General features: G+C 38.1%; 1 protein-coding gene across 2 annotated transcripts in view; it reads right to left on the bottom strand.

Moving 5' to 3' along the window:
- Nkain3 (sodium/potassium transporting ATPase interacting 3) overlaps positions 1 to 15,667 on the bottom strand; it is a 619,944-nt gene that overhangs the window by 214,953 nt on the left and 389,324 nt on the right. The window lies entirely within an intron of this gene.

Raw genomic sequence — 15,667 nt, 5'->3', positions numbered from 1 at the left:
GCATATATTTTAATTGAATTTCATATGTAATTTATATTTTTGTATATATGACCTGATTAAAATATATGCTAGTGATAATAACCAATAATACTTAATAAGCATTGTATTTCAGTTGATTTATTAGCATTTTAGATGATCATAACTTCACCTTCACAGTATGCCCATGTGATATAATTATTATTTCCAATTTCTAACCAAGGAAACTGAGACACAAACAGGTTAAGTCACAGCCAGAATTGGGAGTAGGAATATTTGAACCCAGAATGTCTGATTCCAGAGCTGATGTGAGGACTCCTATATTTACTATACAACGTCCAGTTCAGCTCCTAATACCCCAGAAATTTCATATAAAAATGTGAAAGGGAATGGAGTCAAAAAACAGCTGGGTCTTGGGTTATTACTGTGGGTATATTAATTTATTGTGGCTGTAACAGATCACCATCAGTTGGGTGGCTTGGAACAGCAAGAACTTATTCTTTCATAGCACCAAAAGTTAAATGTCTGAAACCCTCCTGAGGCCTAGGGGAAGGTCCATTTTTTGCTTTTGGCAACTTCTTGCGGCAGCTGGCATTGTGTGGCTTGTGGCTACATTGCTCCAACCTTCAAGGTCAGTGTTTTAAAATTTTTCTCTGCTCTATCTTAACATCTCTTTCTCTACTATATGTGTAGTATATAGTATATGTACTATATCCCTCTTCCTATTTGTTTTGAGGACTCTTTAAGGACCTCTCAGGTAAGCCAGGATAAGCTCCCACCTCACAATTCATAAGAACATTTGCAAACATTTGACACATAAATAATACTCAAAGTTTCAAAGTATGAGAACCTGGTGTCGTGTGAAAATGAAATCCAGTATGCTCCACAGAGAAACCTAGCACTCTACCTAGCATGAAGAGGCAATTTATCTTTATCAGTAGTATAATTATTAGTAATAGTTGTAATCTTAGAAGTGGCAATGGAGATTGAACCCAGGGGCACTTTGGAACTGAGCCACATCCCCACTCCTTTTTGCTTTGTGACAGGGTATCAATAACCTGTCCAGGTTGGTCTTGAACTTCAGATCCTACTGCCTTAGCCTCCCAAATTATTGGGATCACAGTCCTGCACCACCGCACTGGGTGTAAAGAAGTAATTTATAAATGTTATTTCCTCTTCCATTTCCCACAAGGGGATAGGAAAACCTCCTTGTGCAGTCTTTTTCAGAGAATAATTACAACAAAATAATAGGGAATGTCTTATTTGTGGATGGTTACTTTAAATAAATAAAGGCAATACACAGAGTAATAGAAAGACAATGTCAAATAAATACTCATTTTTTCTAATTTAAGAACAAGTTTAAAATTATAAGTCTGTAGGTAATTTCTTAAAAGCATGATTGGCCTGACTATGGTCTATATGTGATCCAGGTGGATTTGAGGAGTCAGAGATAACATTCCCAACTGCTTTATTCCTACCAGATCAATGTCACCTCCCATACCACCAGCATGTCATTGCCTGATGGTACTGTGAGTGCAGTTGGTTTCTTTGGGAGATTGGGGGAAGTGACTAACAGCTGGTGGCTCAGGTTAACTCTCTTCCCAGCTCATGTTGAAATCCTAGAATCCCTGACTTTCAATGACCAGCAAAAAACTTCCAGAGGTGTCTGGTGGCACACCACTCATGCTGGTGCTTTGAAGTAGCCGCTCTTCCAGAAAGAAAAATTAACCCTGCTCTTTCTACTTCCTGTTGCCTGCATAAAGCAAGCCTCTGTGAATTTTGGGTAAAGGTCTCAAGCCCTAGAAGAAAAATACGTATACTCTGCTTGAACAGAAAAGTCATAAGAAAAAGTGTTAACTTTGATTTGCTGTAAACTATTATATTGTGTGTGTGTGTGTGTGTGTGTGTGTGTGTGTGTTTGAATACCTATCAAGGTGATTTAGAACTATGGGTAGAGATAATAAGAATGCTGAATTCAGTGATATTTGGTGGTGCATAGGCACCAAAAAATTTAATAGAATTGACACAAGATAAAGATTTTGCTATGGATAGAAAAAAAAGCCACTTCTCATTTTATATCACTTTGCACTTAACAAAACTCCTTTGCATATGCTAATGTGAGTTATAATCCTTTGAGATATGTAGGTGACATACTTGTAACCTCATTTAGCAGATAATCAGATTGAAATGTGGAAATATTAACATGAAAAAATTATTAACTTCCATGCTCCCAGACAAAAGCTGGTTACAACTTATTGTATTTCTTCACACTTCAAGAAGGCGAGGCCTGTACAGAAGTTCTGTGTGGAAGCCTGAGAGTCTACAGCTCAGATTTGGGGAGGAGAGTGTCCAGGGGAGAACTGGATGCCTTGTCTGCATTCTCCTCCCCACTAATTTGTCCTCATCTGGAAGTTTCGGGATTGGCAATACTCACATGGAAGGCATAGCAAGAACATTTGTTCCTCTCTGTGAAATAATAGTGTTAAAGGATTCTCATAATCTCATGGCCTTTTCCCTTCATTCACATAAGTCTCTCATTTCACTGATCTGCTGGGCACCTCCACCTGGGTATCTGACTGGTACTTAAAACTAATCTTTCCAAATGGAACTAGCTATTATCCCCATCAAAATTCACCTCTCCACATGTTAAACAAATTGATGGCAAGGCACCAGACACTTAATAGCAATTCAACAGTTAATTCCTTGTTTCTTTGCCATTTATTACCTTTTGTGTTTCTGATGACAATGACACGGTTTTATTTTCCCCAACCCCAAGCATATTCTTGAAGGCATCATTTAATTAATGTCAATTGGGCAGTGTTGGGCACAGTAAGATTGATTAATAGAGGGAGCTTGACACAAGGGCAAATAAGAACAAGAAGAGCAATAAGAGTATACATAAGGTGACAGTTATGCCTGCTTCTGATGGGGTAAACCATGACTTCCTGAGCAGGTTCCTGCATCTATGCCTACCAGGCAGACAGGCAGTGGGAGAGAATTCCAGACAAAGAGGCAGTAGGAGCCCAGGCACAGGCCACTTAAGAGTCTGGCTTACTGGGTTAGTTTTGAGTTCTTCCCTATGTCTGGAAGAAGTCAGAGAGATCACAGGAATTTTTCCATGGTTTTACTAAGAAGTGTGGATGTCATTCTGTAGCTGAGTACTCAGCCCTGACTGCAAAATTGATCACAGAATCTCAAGGAAAGTTTTTAATAAACAAGAATTTCCCCTTCCTGCCAATATACCACCACTACCCTCACGCACATATATACACATTCAAGAGATGGACTTGATCCTTCTGGTGGAGTTCAGAAATTATTTTTTATAGTTCTAGGGGAGATTCTTGGGTAAAGAGATACTTAGAAAACTAGCTCCCTGCTACTGTGGAGTTTGAGAGGGAACCCTAGGTAGATATTCTACTATTGCTTTGACATTTCCATCTTTTTGGACCTTTCCTTTTTCATGCTTAGCAAATGAAAAAGATTGTGCCTTTGCCCTTTTTGAAACCACTGTTCTCCTTTCTATTTTCTTTATTGTGCCCTGGCTTAGCACTCCATATGTTTTAATGCACCTAGCTGATGTGTCTCTATATGTCTAGTTTCTTTTTACTCAAGTTCAATCCACTCTATTCATCCACATAAACCTTACAAAGTAAAGATCTGAACATATCTTTCCCCTGCTCAGAAACTGTCAATGGCTCCCTATTGTTTTCCAAATTTTGTTATCCTCTCTGTCTGCCATTGAAAGTCTTCAACTCAGTCCAGTGGCAGTTTTCTATTCCTTAAACATTCTATTTACTTCCTTGCTTCACTTATACTTTTTTCTTCCTACCAGAAGATGTTTTCTGAATCTCTTCTTGCCAAAATATCTTCAACAAGCCAGGTGTGGTGGCGCACACCTGTAATCCCAGCAGCTCGGGAGGCTGAGGCAGGAGGATCTCAAGTTCAAAGCCAGCCTCAGCAAAAGTGAGATGCTAAGTAACTCAGTGAGACCCTGTCTCTAAATCAAATACAAAATAGGGCTGGGGGTGTGGCTCAGTGACTGAGTGCCCCTAAGGTCAACCTCTGGTACCAAAAAAAAAAAAAAATCTCCAACGTAGAGTTGAAACTACTTTATCGCTTACTAGTTGTTTTACATTGAGGTAGAGTTAGACCTTGTTGACTTTTAGCATCTTTTTCTATAAAATTTGATTTATGGCTCTTATGTCACATGGCTATTATAGTGTAAAAATAAGATAACATAGGGCATGCATGATGACCAGAAAATTGTAGCTAATCAAGAAGTTTTGTTTCCCTCTACATCTCTTAAATTAACAAATTCAATGAAAGCCCACTGAAGACTACTGTTTACATCATATATGGAAGCAAAAATCAGACCTTTATCCAATAAGGTTAAACTTTAAATTGACATAGTTATTCAAAATAGATGAATATATTTTGAATACACAGAATGGCTCTTAGACTAAAAAATCCCCTTAATCGAAGATGTAAGTTTATCTATAGAAAAAAAAAGAGTCATTCCGAAAAAGGTATTGATAGCCAGAGAGCATAGAAAAGTGGGAGGCATCAAGGCAAACATGGCACTCAAAAAATGGTCCAGCCCTGAGCCTGCCCAAGCACTCACCTGTTCAGATCCTGTCCAGAAGGTGAAGGCATCTAACTACAGTAGCCTGGTCTGATGCCACTAAATACTTGAAGTGTAAAACTATTGTCATACCTCTTCTGATGAATAGCTCTCCTTCCAGGCAAGTATCTCATCTCTTTTAAAAAGGATTTTTTTTTTCATTTCATCAGACAAACTGGTTTTTGAGTTATATTTTACAGAATCTTGTGAGTTCTATCCGTGTGGATGAATGTTTCTTAGTCCAGTACTTCTAGGGAATGCTTATGAATAATTTTATGACACATACAGATCTATGCCACTTTGGACAGTCCACCCCATTATGAAGTACCTTTGTGTCGCTTCGTAATGACAAAGCATTAGTAAAAATTAATGGTTTGGTGGAATCTTTCACCTTTTATCAAGCTATAATTCTTGTTCCTATATTACAATGACTAATCATAGGGGGATGACTGGACACTAGTTGGTTACCTGTGTTGCCATTTTCTTCTTTTTCCTCTTACAATGGATGGTTTCTTTTGGGAATTCATGTCATTTTGGAGGAACTGCACCCACTGTTGCTCCAGAGATAGGACAAAAGACCTAGATAGACCAATGAGCATGGTCCACAGTCCTGGATTTATTGGTTGGTTTGTGGTGGGCACATGCTCGAATCTGGTGCCAATCAGCACATCCCATGACCCTGATTATAGTGACTGGTGTGTGGTAAGTATGTGATCCAATACATCAAGTGAGACTGAGTCTTAGGTCATCTTCTTCATATTGTGCTATAAAGGTATATTACCTTCCTCTAGACATTGAGTAGGTAAGGCCTTATGCCTGGGAATGTAGTAGCCAATTTTTTTTTCTATTATGAATGAAGCTTTCCTGAAAAAAAAAATACCATAGGAGGAGGGAGAAAATAAGAAAAATTTAAATAGGCAGACATAGACCCCAATAATAGCATCATCCCCTGATGCTGTTGAAGCCTGATCCATGTGTGACATACATGTTAGTCTGTCCAGTTTTATGTTACTTGTAAAACAAAGGACGCTTGTACAAAAAAAGTACACTAGCACATTGTTATAAACAATTTTTATTTTCTTCATGTTGAAAATAAAAATCCTGAGTATATATAGAATTATAAACTATATAGCATCCCAGCACTAAAATTTCACACCAAAATTCCCATTGTGCTTCTTTAAAAAGATTCCACTGCACATTAAGTATCTTTCTGATGTGATGAGGGAGAGATGTTTATTGTGCTTACTTACCTCTGTTCTCTAGTCAATAAAAACCTTGGCACTAAATTTTCAGTGTTAAGTGGCTAAATCTGAAACTATTGTCAAGAGCACCTGAAGGATACAACAGAATGTTCTTGGGCAGAAATGCATTTTTATTTTAAGTAAGAAGTTGTCAGGCAGGCTCTCAAAAGGGAAGTAGGATGAGAGGGAGCCCATTCTCATCCTGGTGACCTGTCTCCCACAGAGACTTAAAAGTTTCAAATGTGTGAGCACGAACACAGCATACTAATACAGTTCAAAAGCAAGGAAAGACTAGAAGAAAACAAGGAAAATTTATGGGAAGCCACTCGATATGGCTCCCTTTTTACATGAAAACATCTGTCATGCCATCCTTTCTTCACATGAGTAATTGAAAAGTTTGAATATTCGAGTTCTGGGACAAATACCTGACTGGGTTCTGCCTATCTGCTTTATATATTTGTAATATATGCCAGTATATTACATTGATATAGAGTTCTTGGTAATAAGCAAGAGAAAGCAACCCTAGCTACATGTGTAACAACAGATTTATATGAAGGATGCCAGAGTGTGTGTCTGTGTGTGTGTGTGCAGCACATGAGCCCGTGGGAGAGGTCACATACAAAGGGTAGTTAGCAGGATAGGGACCAGGCTTAGAAACACATAGGAATAAAGGAAGGAACAGAGGGACAAAGAGAACAGAACCAGTTTCTGTATTTTAACCTTTGAGAGAACCCATCACCACCATTAAGATAAAAAAAACAAAAAACAAAACTGCAACATTTTCAGTGTCCAGGTTTCACTGACTTGTTTTAAAGTCCTTGTCTTTAATTTATAAGTGGGTAGTGGAACCTGAAATTGCCCTCCCAAGAAGATCACATATGAAGGCAGAAAGGGCCATTTCTAAAAAAAAAAAAAATATCAGGGGCAGTAGGAAGGGATGCTCCTGTGCCAGGCAAAACAACTCACATTTACAGTATAGTATATACAGACCAGGGATCCTCAATCAAGTCTTGCCTCTTCAGAATGGCAGAGTTAATGGCATGATGACCACTTTCTATTTTCGTGTCAGAAAATCTCATGGATTGCATCTGGTAATATGCATCTCAAAAATAAAACATCAACACTGTTCCAGGCACAAAGCCTTAGTAGAAGCCATTCTTCAAAGGAAATGTCTGTAGTTAGGTGTCCTTCATATTGCAGATGAGGAGCATGCCTGAGGATACCAGCCCTGTTGCTCCTCCATCAAAGGCACTGAGCCCCTAAAATCACACACATGTAATAAAGAATGACACTTTAAGAGAGAGGAGGACTGACTTTTAACATCCTTGAGCAAGAAATCAGGTAGAGAGGCTTTGTGAATTTTCATTCTCTGCCTCTCCTCGACAATGGTGATTGTTTTTTTTATAGTCTATAGTGTAGACTCAAATCTAATTGTGTTACCTCTATTTGTATTATCTAATCCTAGCTTGAAAGCATACATTCATTTTTAGAATAAGACTTATAGACAAAAGCATTACTTCCATTACAGGTTAGTATAGAAACCTGTGGTAAGAAGAGCAAAGGAAAATATATCATTTTCTTTCAATCAAATGACTCTGGGCAGCTGATTTCCTTAACATGCAGAAGAACACGCAGAAGAAGAGGCAATCACACTTCCCTGTAGTGCAGCTATTTGTAAATGTAATGCACTAATGCAATATCTAAATACTCAGTGGGTTTCTGACAGTCCCATCCATCACAATACAGCCCTCACCATGTCACTACCCCAGATGGATGAATGCAAAAGCACAGTCATTCTTATGAGCCAAACAGAAGGTAAATAGATTGTGAAGTCACTTTGGTCATTGAAATAACTTTGCAACAAAGTCTCCTTTGTATTTCTTTTTCTTTTAACATGTAGTCAAGGTTATACATGCCAGCATGATTACACATTCTGTACAAAGTCATGTGATGAAATACATTTTTTTCCAAAGTGGAAGGGAAAAAAAGGAATTTAGAAAGTGGAATATTTTGGTCATCTTGTAAGCAGGTGCTGAAATAAAGTTAGAAGGGAAAGAGGTTTATTGGGGTTAATGACTGCAAAGGTAAAAGAAGGAGGAAACAGGATTGAGCTGGGAAAGATTTCAGATTGTGATGCATATCTCATAAAACCTAGGTCAGTTGAACAGGGAAGTCTGAAGCAAGAGTTGACCACTGTGCAGTTCACTTATATACTGAGCAAAAGTGACCAGTGTTAATATCTCAGTCATGCTTAGTCACTGGTCTGGTGTTACCTGGAGCCAGTGAGACCTGGGCTGTAAAGATGAGGCAAATCTTGTAAGAGATTATTAGCTTACAGTACTCCTTGCAGACAAGTGTTTTCTTGAAGGGGAAGCTCTGTGCCAGGACTTCCCGACTACTATGGAATAGAAAATGTTTAGTCTAGAATTAGGTGTAGGACTAGTTATAGTGATCAAGATTAAAGAATAAGCATCATCTATTTACTTTGCCATGTTTATGCCTATTATCAAAGAGTACAGTTCTAAATTTGTAGGTGGACTAAGGAAAACCTTAGTTAATTAGAACAACTCTTTTATTAAAGGAAAGTATTTAAGGATTTACTATAAACTGATTAAAAATTTCAAAAATGTAATTCCATTAACTACAGAAAAGATATATGCATATATGATTTCTTTATTTCTTAATTACATAATTAAGTGTAATAATATATAAAGTCTATAATTTTATATTTATATAAAATTTACATATTAACTTACATGTAAATTTTATATGTAGTATAATAAGTGTAATTTATATTTATATATGTAAAATTAATGTAATCTAGTATTGATTCAGTAATTGTATATGTATATTCCATAATTTTATTACAGATTATTAAATTAGTGTGTAGAATCTTGAATAAACATATTCTCACCTAAAATCATGTAGGAAGGCTGTATGCATGGTGTAATGAAAATAACACTAGCAGGAAGAGAGAAGACTAGCTCTGATCTTGAACTTTCCTCATATATTTAATGTATAAACTGTAAGTTTCAAAAATAATTTACTTTGTATTAAAAATTTCATAGTGGAGTATATTTCACTAGTATTATTGGGGACAGTGCCAATCATCTTTATAAGGCTTTTGTCCTTCTACTCTAATGATAACCACTTACTGAATACAGAACCCAGCCTCTGCATAGTTCTAGGTAATGGGCCTACAAAGAAAAATTCATAGCTTTTTAGAGTTTATGCTCCTGGGAAGGAGGCAATCATTAAGAAAAAAAATACAGTTTGTGATAAATATTAGTGCTATGAAGAAAAATGCAACATGCTCAGAAGATAGATTGCATATGTGTGAGTGGGTCAGGTTTTTATAGGATGGTCAAGGTCATTTTCTTCTACCACAGAAAGAGAAAGTTGGATCAGACATCTGAACCATGTAAAAGAGAAAGGCAGAGAAGGCTTGAGGACAGAGGGAAAAGCAAAGGTAAAACCCTGAGGCAAGAATAAGCCAAACTTCCGAGGGAAGCCCTTGAAATGGCTATAGGTAGACCATTGAGAAAGGGGCTGGTTGTAGAAGCGGGGTATGGAAGGGAGAAAAAGACTAGTCAAGGAATCTCTGGTTCATTCTATGCTTGAAGGGGAGCCCCAGATAATTTTAGGCAAGAGATTTGCTTTTTAGGAAGGTCTCTCTGGCTGTCATCAGGAAATCACTGGTATGGTAGGGAGAATGGAAAACAGAAGCTTCTGTGGAAACCCAGGTGAGAATGAGGATGACTTCAGACAGTGAAGGTGGTAACTGGTCTTCCTCACAACATATTTCAAAAGAGTGTTGTCTTGAATTGAAGATTGCTAGGATGCAGAGTGCGGAGACAACAACATCATCAAGAATAACTCCCCATGGAAGCCTGTGTACAGTGAGGAACGCCAGTTTGCTGTCAGCCATTTGCCAAAATTTGGGGAGCTTCTCTGGGTAAGTCCTAATTTGAGGTTCTATTAACATATGCATTCGATGAGTGGAAGTTTCTAGAAATGGAAAGAAATGCCTTGTCCTTTGTTTTCCTATCACAAGTTCATTCTTTACTAAAAAGGCAGTACTTGATTTTTGATACTAATTAAATTTTGCATATATTCAACTGGATCCTCTCTTGGTGAGATGTATAAGGGGGATTTTAGCCATAACTGGGAATCTACATCAGACTGAAGTGTTTTCTGGTTCTGTCACCCCTCAGAATAAAAATGAGTGGTGGTGAGGACAGCCAATCCAATAAAACACCTCACTTGAGGTAGGTTTAATGGATATTTCCTTGGTATAATACTAAAGCCCAAACTGGTGAGATTTTTAGATAAGAGTATCCAGTAGGAACCCTGTAGATTTACAAGTTCTATTTGATGCTACAATGTAAAATTACCTTTCTAAGAAAGGCATACAGAGAATAGTGACAGGATTTCATTCAGAACAATAATCTAGGGGAAGGGACAAAGTTACTTTGTGATCTGAAGTATAAAGGATTTAGAGGGCCTTCTTTAAGATAAAAAATAATGAATTATGAATACAAAAGTTGAATAAGAAATTATTAACTTATATTATCACAATATGTAAAGCTGATGATACATATCACCTACACATACAATAATAATCCTTTTTAGTAAACAAATTGCTGACATTCTATATACTTTTTTTTTATACTTTTCTTTGGTAACATACTTTGATTGCCTTAACACAAAACAAGAAATATATCCTTTTTAAATAGACAGGGTAAAAAGATAATTCTGTTTTTACTCTGGTATAGTTGATCAAATGTTAAAAATTTACAGTTGTACTGCACAAGACCTGTGTCTTGTGATATGTATGTAGTCACTGTTTAGATAATTAGGGGATTCTTATAATACAGGAATTCTGAGTAATTCTATTTCAAATAATTTTTGTTTAAAAAACCCCAGTGGTTTGATGATGCTTAAAACAAGCTTGAAAAACTATCTTCTGGCTCCATATTCTTTAAATGTGATTCCCCCTGCCCTGCTCATAGATATTTAGGTTGAGCACATAGACACTTTTGCATCAATGAGATAGACCTGGCACTGCAGCTTTGTCAGGATGTTGGTGGGGAAGGCACCATGAACCATCAGCATATGCTTGGAAGCTTCTTATACTGGAAAGAATAAAAAGTAAATAGGTCATAAAGAATGACCTTTTTACCTTATAAATATACCATACTAAACTAAAATTCACTCTCCACTTAATCTCCTTCTAGCCAAATATCCAAATATCTATATTCATTCCAGGATCACCCTATCACCCAGAAAGGTGACGAAACTAGACATGGTAAGCGTGGTCTTAATTTGCATAAACTACTGAGGCAAATTATACGGAAACACATGACTGTGTGAACACATTGCTAGGTCCACTATCCTAGCATCCTGGAAGGGGCTTGTGCAGTGAGAAGCCATGAAACATTCAGTTTTCTTTATGGTAAATTCTCTTTTAGTGAAAAGATATAGTTTTGCTTGTCCTAAATAAGTGGTAAGCTATAAAGGCTTCAGAATCACAGAGGGGAAATTTGACCAATGATAACTTACAATATTAAACAGGAACAAAGGGAGAATAAATCGATCTATTTGGGAGATATTAAGACTGAGCTATTTTACTCCAGTTGTTCTCAATCCTGCATATGCATGTGAATTTCCTGTGGATCTTATTAAAATGCGATTTTGGACTCTGTTCTGAGGCAAAGTGTAAGAGTCTGCATTTCTACGAGTTCCTAGGTGTTCCCAGTGCTGGTCACATTTTGGGTCACATTTTACAAGTAGTTCAACTAGAGATTTCAAAAGTCTCTAGAAGTAAAAGAAGAGTCGGGTTTAGAAATAGAGATTTTGGGTGTCATCAGCATCTAGGTTGTAAGGGTAATTAGAGATGAGAAAAGAGACAAGAACTGAACATTAGGTCACACTGACATTTACAGTAGCATTTCTCAACTGGAGTTTCTTATTTGAACTTCTGAACAAAGAAGATGCTTTTACTTTCCTCCTTTATTCTAAGCATATTGCTTAACTAAACATTCTAAGAGCGTAGGGGAAGTTACACCAATGGGATCCTTTGGGCATTAGGGCTTTATGCTCAGAGGAGTTCTGGTCCAGAAAGACTGACTAAAAATGACTCTTCACAGTAGACTGAGATTGACTGGTTGGGGATTGGAGCAATATTAGGAGCCTACACCTTCATGGAAACCATTAAGAGAAATGCATTAAAAAGAAGTAAGGATGAACCACATAAAAAGTTGTTAAGACCAAAGAAAATGTGGACAGACTATTGATTATTGTCTCTCCCCCTACAACAGTGAGGTTGAAATGGCAGTGACAAGATCAGTCTCAAAAGAGAGAAAGATAAAAGGTTTTGAGTGGATCCAGGAAAAATAAAATGGAGGGAAGGAGATTTACATGGTGGGCGTAAACACTCTTTTGAAATGAAGAGGAGAAATGGGTTCTAGATGGACCCCAAACATGAGGGGTTGGGAAAGTTTTAACTAAGAGTTGGGAACCACTGCAATCTTTCATGGAAGTTTTATATATTTATTTGTTTTGTATGTTAATCTGGAATCCAGAATTGAGAAGCAATAATGTTAAGAGCTTTAATGTTAAAAGATTTAACTTGGAAAAAAGGGGGTTCTACCAGGTTCTATTAGAAAATACAGGGATTGGCCTTGAAGAAAAAAATATGGTTGTTTTCATTCATTGTAAAAGGAGTGGAGGCAGAATATATGGTTTCAGGAATAGGAACCAGATGTGTGGTGAGAGAGAGAGTGAAAAGACAAGCAAGGGAAAGATATGCACACGGAGATCAAAATTTCCTATGGTCTTCTATACTCTTAGGACCATGCATGCAGATCTATATAACCCCAGACCACCACGATTCTCTTGCATAGTTACAATTCATTCATTCAGCAGACACTCCTGGGGAAACATGTGGGTGTCAAGCACTTCTGTTTCACATGGTTGACTGGATTCATCCACAATGTTTTGTTTTTTTTTCTTCTGTTAATGTCCCAAGATATTCACTGATGCTGTTTTGCAATATACTGGAAAATTTTTTTTAAAAGAGTAGACAGATGATATTACATAGAATGCACTGGTTAAGATTAAGATTTAGGATCCTGAGATTTGATCTCATCACCCCTGTGCATGGAGACAAGGAGTACAGGGCCTTAGATTTGTCAGAATATGACAGTGAGATTTTGGCCTTAGTTGAGTATCTCATATCTCCATCTCCCAGCACCGCCTAATTCCCAAACTTTCCAGCTGAAAAACTCCTGGACCTACTTGAGCCTTCCTCCAATTAAGCATTCCATAATATCAGTTGAACCTATACAATATCTTTTATACTTGACCTCTCATTTTTATTTCCATTCTTATTTCTGTCTCAGTCTTTCATAATACTGTCTGAATTACCATAGTAATCACCCACTTGGTAACTCTGCTGCTCCAAACAGGTGATTCTTACTCTATCTCCTAAACCACAGGCCAGGTCATGCCATTCTCCTTTCCCAAAGCCGCCACTTAAAGAAACTCTAAATTCTGCATGACATGTAGAGTCTACAAATCTGACATCTTCAAGCTCATCCCTTCTTCCACCCAACAACCCAGCCTGTGCTTAAACCACACAAGGCTATATCCCCCAATGCCCTTCCCCGTCATGTACTAACTTGTGTTTTACTTCTATTTTATTTTTAAGTCTGAAATATAATACAATTTTTATCTTGGCCCATATGTCAAGGATTTATCAAGATTTCTACAAGGCCTTCTGGAATATTTTAAGTCAGAGTAAATTGCTCTCTCTTTTCCATCTCCACAGGAGTTAAATTGCACAGCCACTACAGTACTTGTCTTGTGCAGTAGATAATGTTTGTTTTTTTCTGTATATTTCCCACACTTGTTTATAAATTTCCTGTGAAGAGGGACAGTATTTATTCATCATTGAATAATCCCCCAATACATTTACATAATGTCTTCTGAAGTGCTTTCTACCTCATAGGTGTTCAAAGAATTTTGCATGAATGCACCAACCAAATAATCTAAAAAGTTAAATAAAGACGGCTTTTTGTCATTAACTAGATTAAGATACGAGAGCAGAACATTTTATCCACGTTTTAATTTCCAGAATGCTATGGTTAGTTACCAAGGAAACTCATGTGGTAGCTTACTTCCTTAATGTGACAGCATTGGAAAGTGTTTGGGTCATGAAGGAGAATCCCTCATGAACAGATGAATGCTTTTCTCTCAGCAGTGAGTGACTCCTTACTCTGTAGGGACTGGATTTGTGACTTCGAAGGTGGGTTGTCATCCATTCTGGCAATTGCTGCTTCAGCATGTGTTTTCCTTTTGCTTTCCACCATGAGTTGAAGCAGCATGAGACCCTCACCAGATGTGATCGCCAGATTTGGGAATTCTAGAACTTGAACCAAAATAAAGCACTTTTCTTAATAAAACACCTATTCCTGTTACAACAAGAAAAATGAACTGAGATACAGTACAAAGAACAAGGCTTAACGAAAGTTTATTCCATGAATGATTCCAAAGATCCTAAGAATCAATATATGTCTGGTCTCTCTGATGATCGGGGGGAAAGGATGACTCCAGTGAGAAAGATAATAAAATTAGAATAATTTCTCAACAAAAGTGAAGAGAAACAATAGGATGAAGAAGTCAGTCATAGCTAGATTAGCAACTGTTGAGGTGTTCAGAAATTCACTTCCAGGAGAAACTGAGGAAAACGCTGTGAGCATCATCCTTGGCTGGGTGAAAGTTCACAGGCACAGTGAGAATGTTGACTGAGACTCTCAACTCAGATGCTTTTGACCATATTCTGCTCTGGACTGTGTGATGAGGCTCAGGTGTAAAGTGGCAATTGCAGAATCACAGCAAATAAACTGGGAAGCTCAGTGCTTCTGTGCAGGGAGGGGCCTGTGTTAGGGCTCCTCACCAGCTTAAATTCTTATGTGGCACAGAAAGGTTCAGAAGTTACCGTTTCCTGTGGGGGAAGGGGCAGTCATGAGAGGTGGTCAGCATCCAGGGTGACTTCTTTTGGCGGGAGCTAAATGACCCTGAATTCCAGGTCTGCTTGGCCTCTCAAGACTCGCACATGGCCTTGGTGGACGAAACATACCAGTGAGCACTGCCTACCTAGCAACAGGAGATGCTGGGTCCTCCTGGAGCTTGGCCTGACTGAGCTGCACAGAAGCTACAACAGCCAGCACATGGCCAGGAACAAAGGCAGGACTCCTTAGTGAAGCCTGGATCCACCAGATCCTAGCCAGAGAACAGGAACAGCCCAAAAGCTGGTGCAGGTGGCATGAGTTGAAGACCTTGCATGAGATCAGGGCTTCTTTCCTACTGTACATCAGGAGGATAATACACTTTCCACGTAGCCAGTAACCACCTGAGGATACAGGAGGCAACCAGCAGGTCTGTTAGACTGAGGCACTACATTAAGGGACTATTTAACCAGTTGAGATAACTTGGACTGAATTAGACTGGAAGACTCCTAAGTTAACATCTCTTTCACCCACTCGGCCCTAGCCCAAAGGAAGAAGAGGCTGGTGAGGAGGATTGGATCTGCTGGAGAAAATAAAAAAAGGGGGAACTTTATTTGTTTTTATTTATAAACTCTGGGTTAAAACCATGACCTTTTAATCTGTATTTAAAGGGCCTGTGAGACACATTGAAAACCAAGTGGCTGGCTTGTGGCTTAAACAAACATGGTCATCCCCATCACTATTCTCAGAATTGGCCCAAGGCAAGCTGAGCCTGACTGTGAAGGGTGGAAGAAAAGAACAGAAGAAAAATCCAGGCC

Source organism: Marmota monax, unplaced genomic scaffold (genome assembly GCF_021218885.2).
Source record: "Marmota monax isolate L192 unplaced genomic scaffold, Marmota_monax_Labrador192_F-V1.1 WCK01_AAM20220418_F8-fsc00063, whole genome shotgun sequence".
NCBI classification, from domain to species: Eukaryota; Metazoa; Chordata; class Mammalia; order Rodentia; family Sciuridae; genus Marmota; species Marmota monax.
The sequence above is the reverse complement of the archived record's forward strand: the minus strand, read 5'-3'. Positions and strand labels throughout refer to the sequence as shown.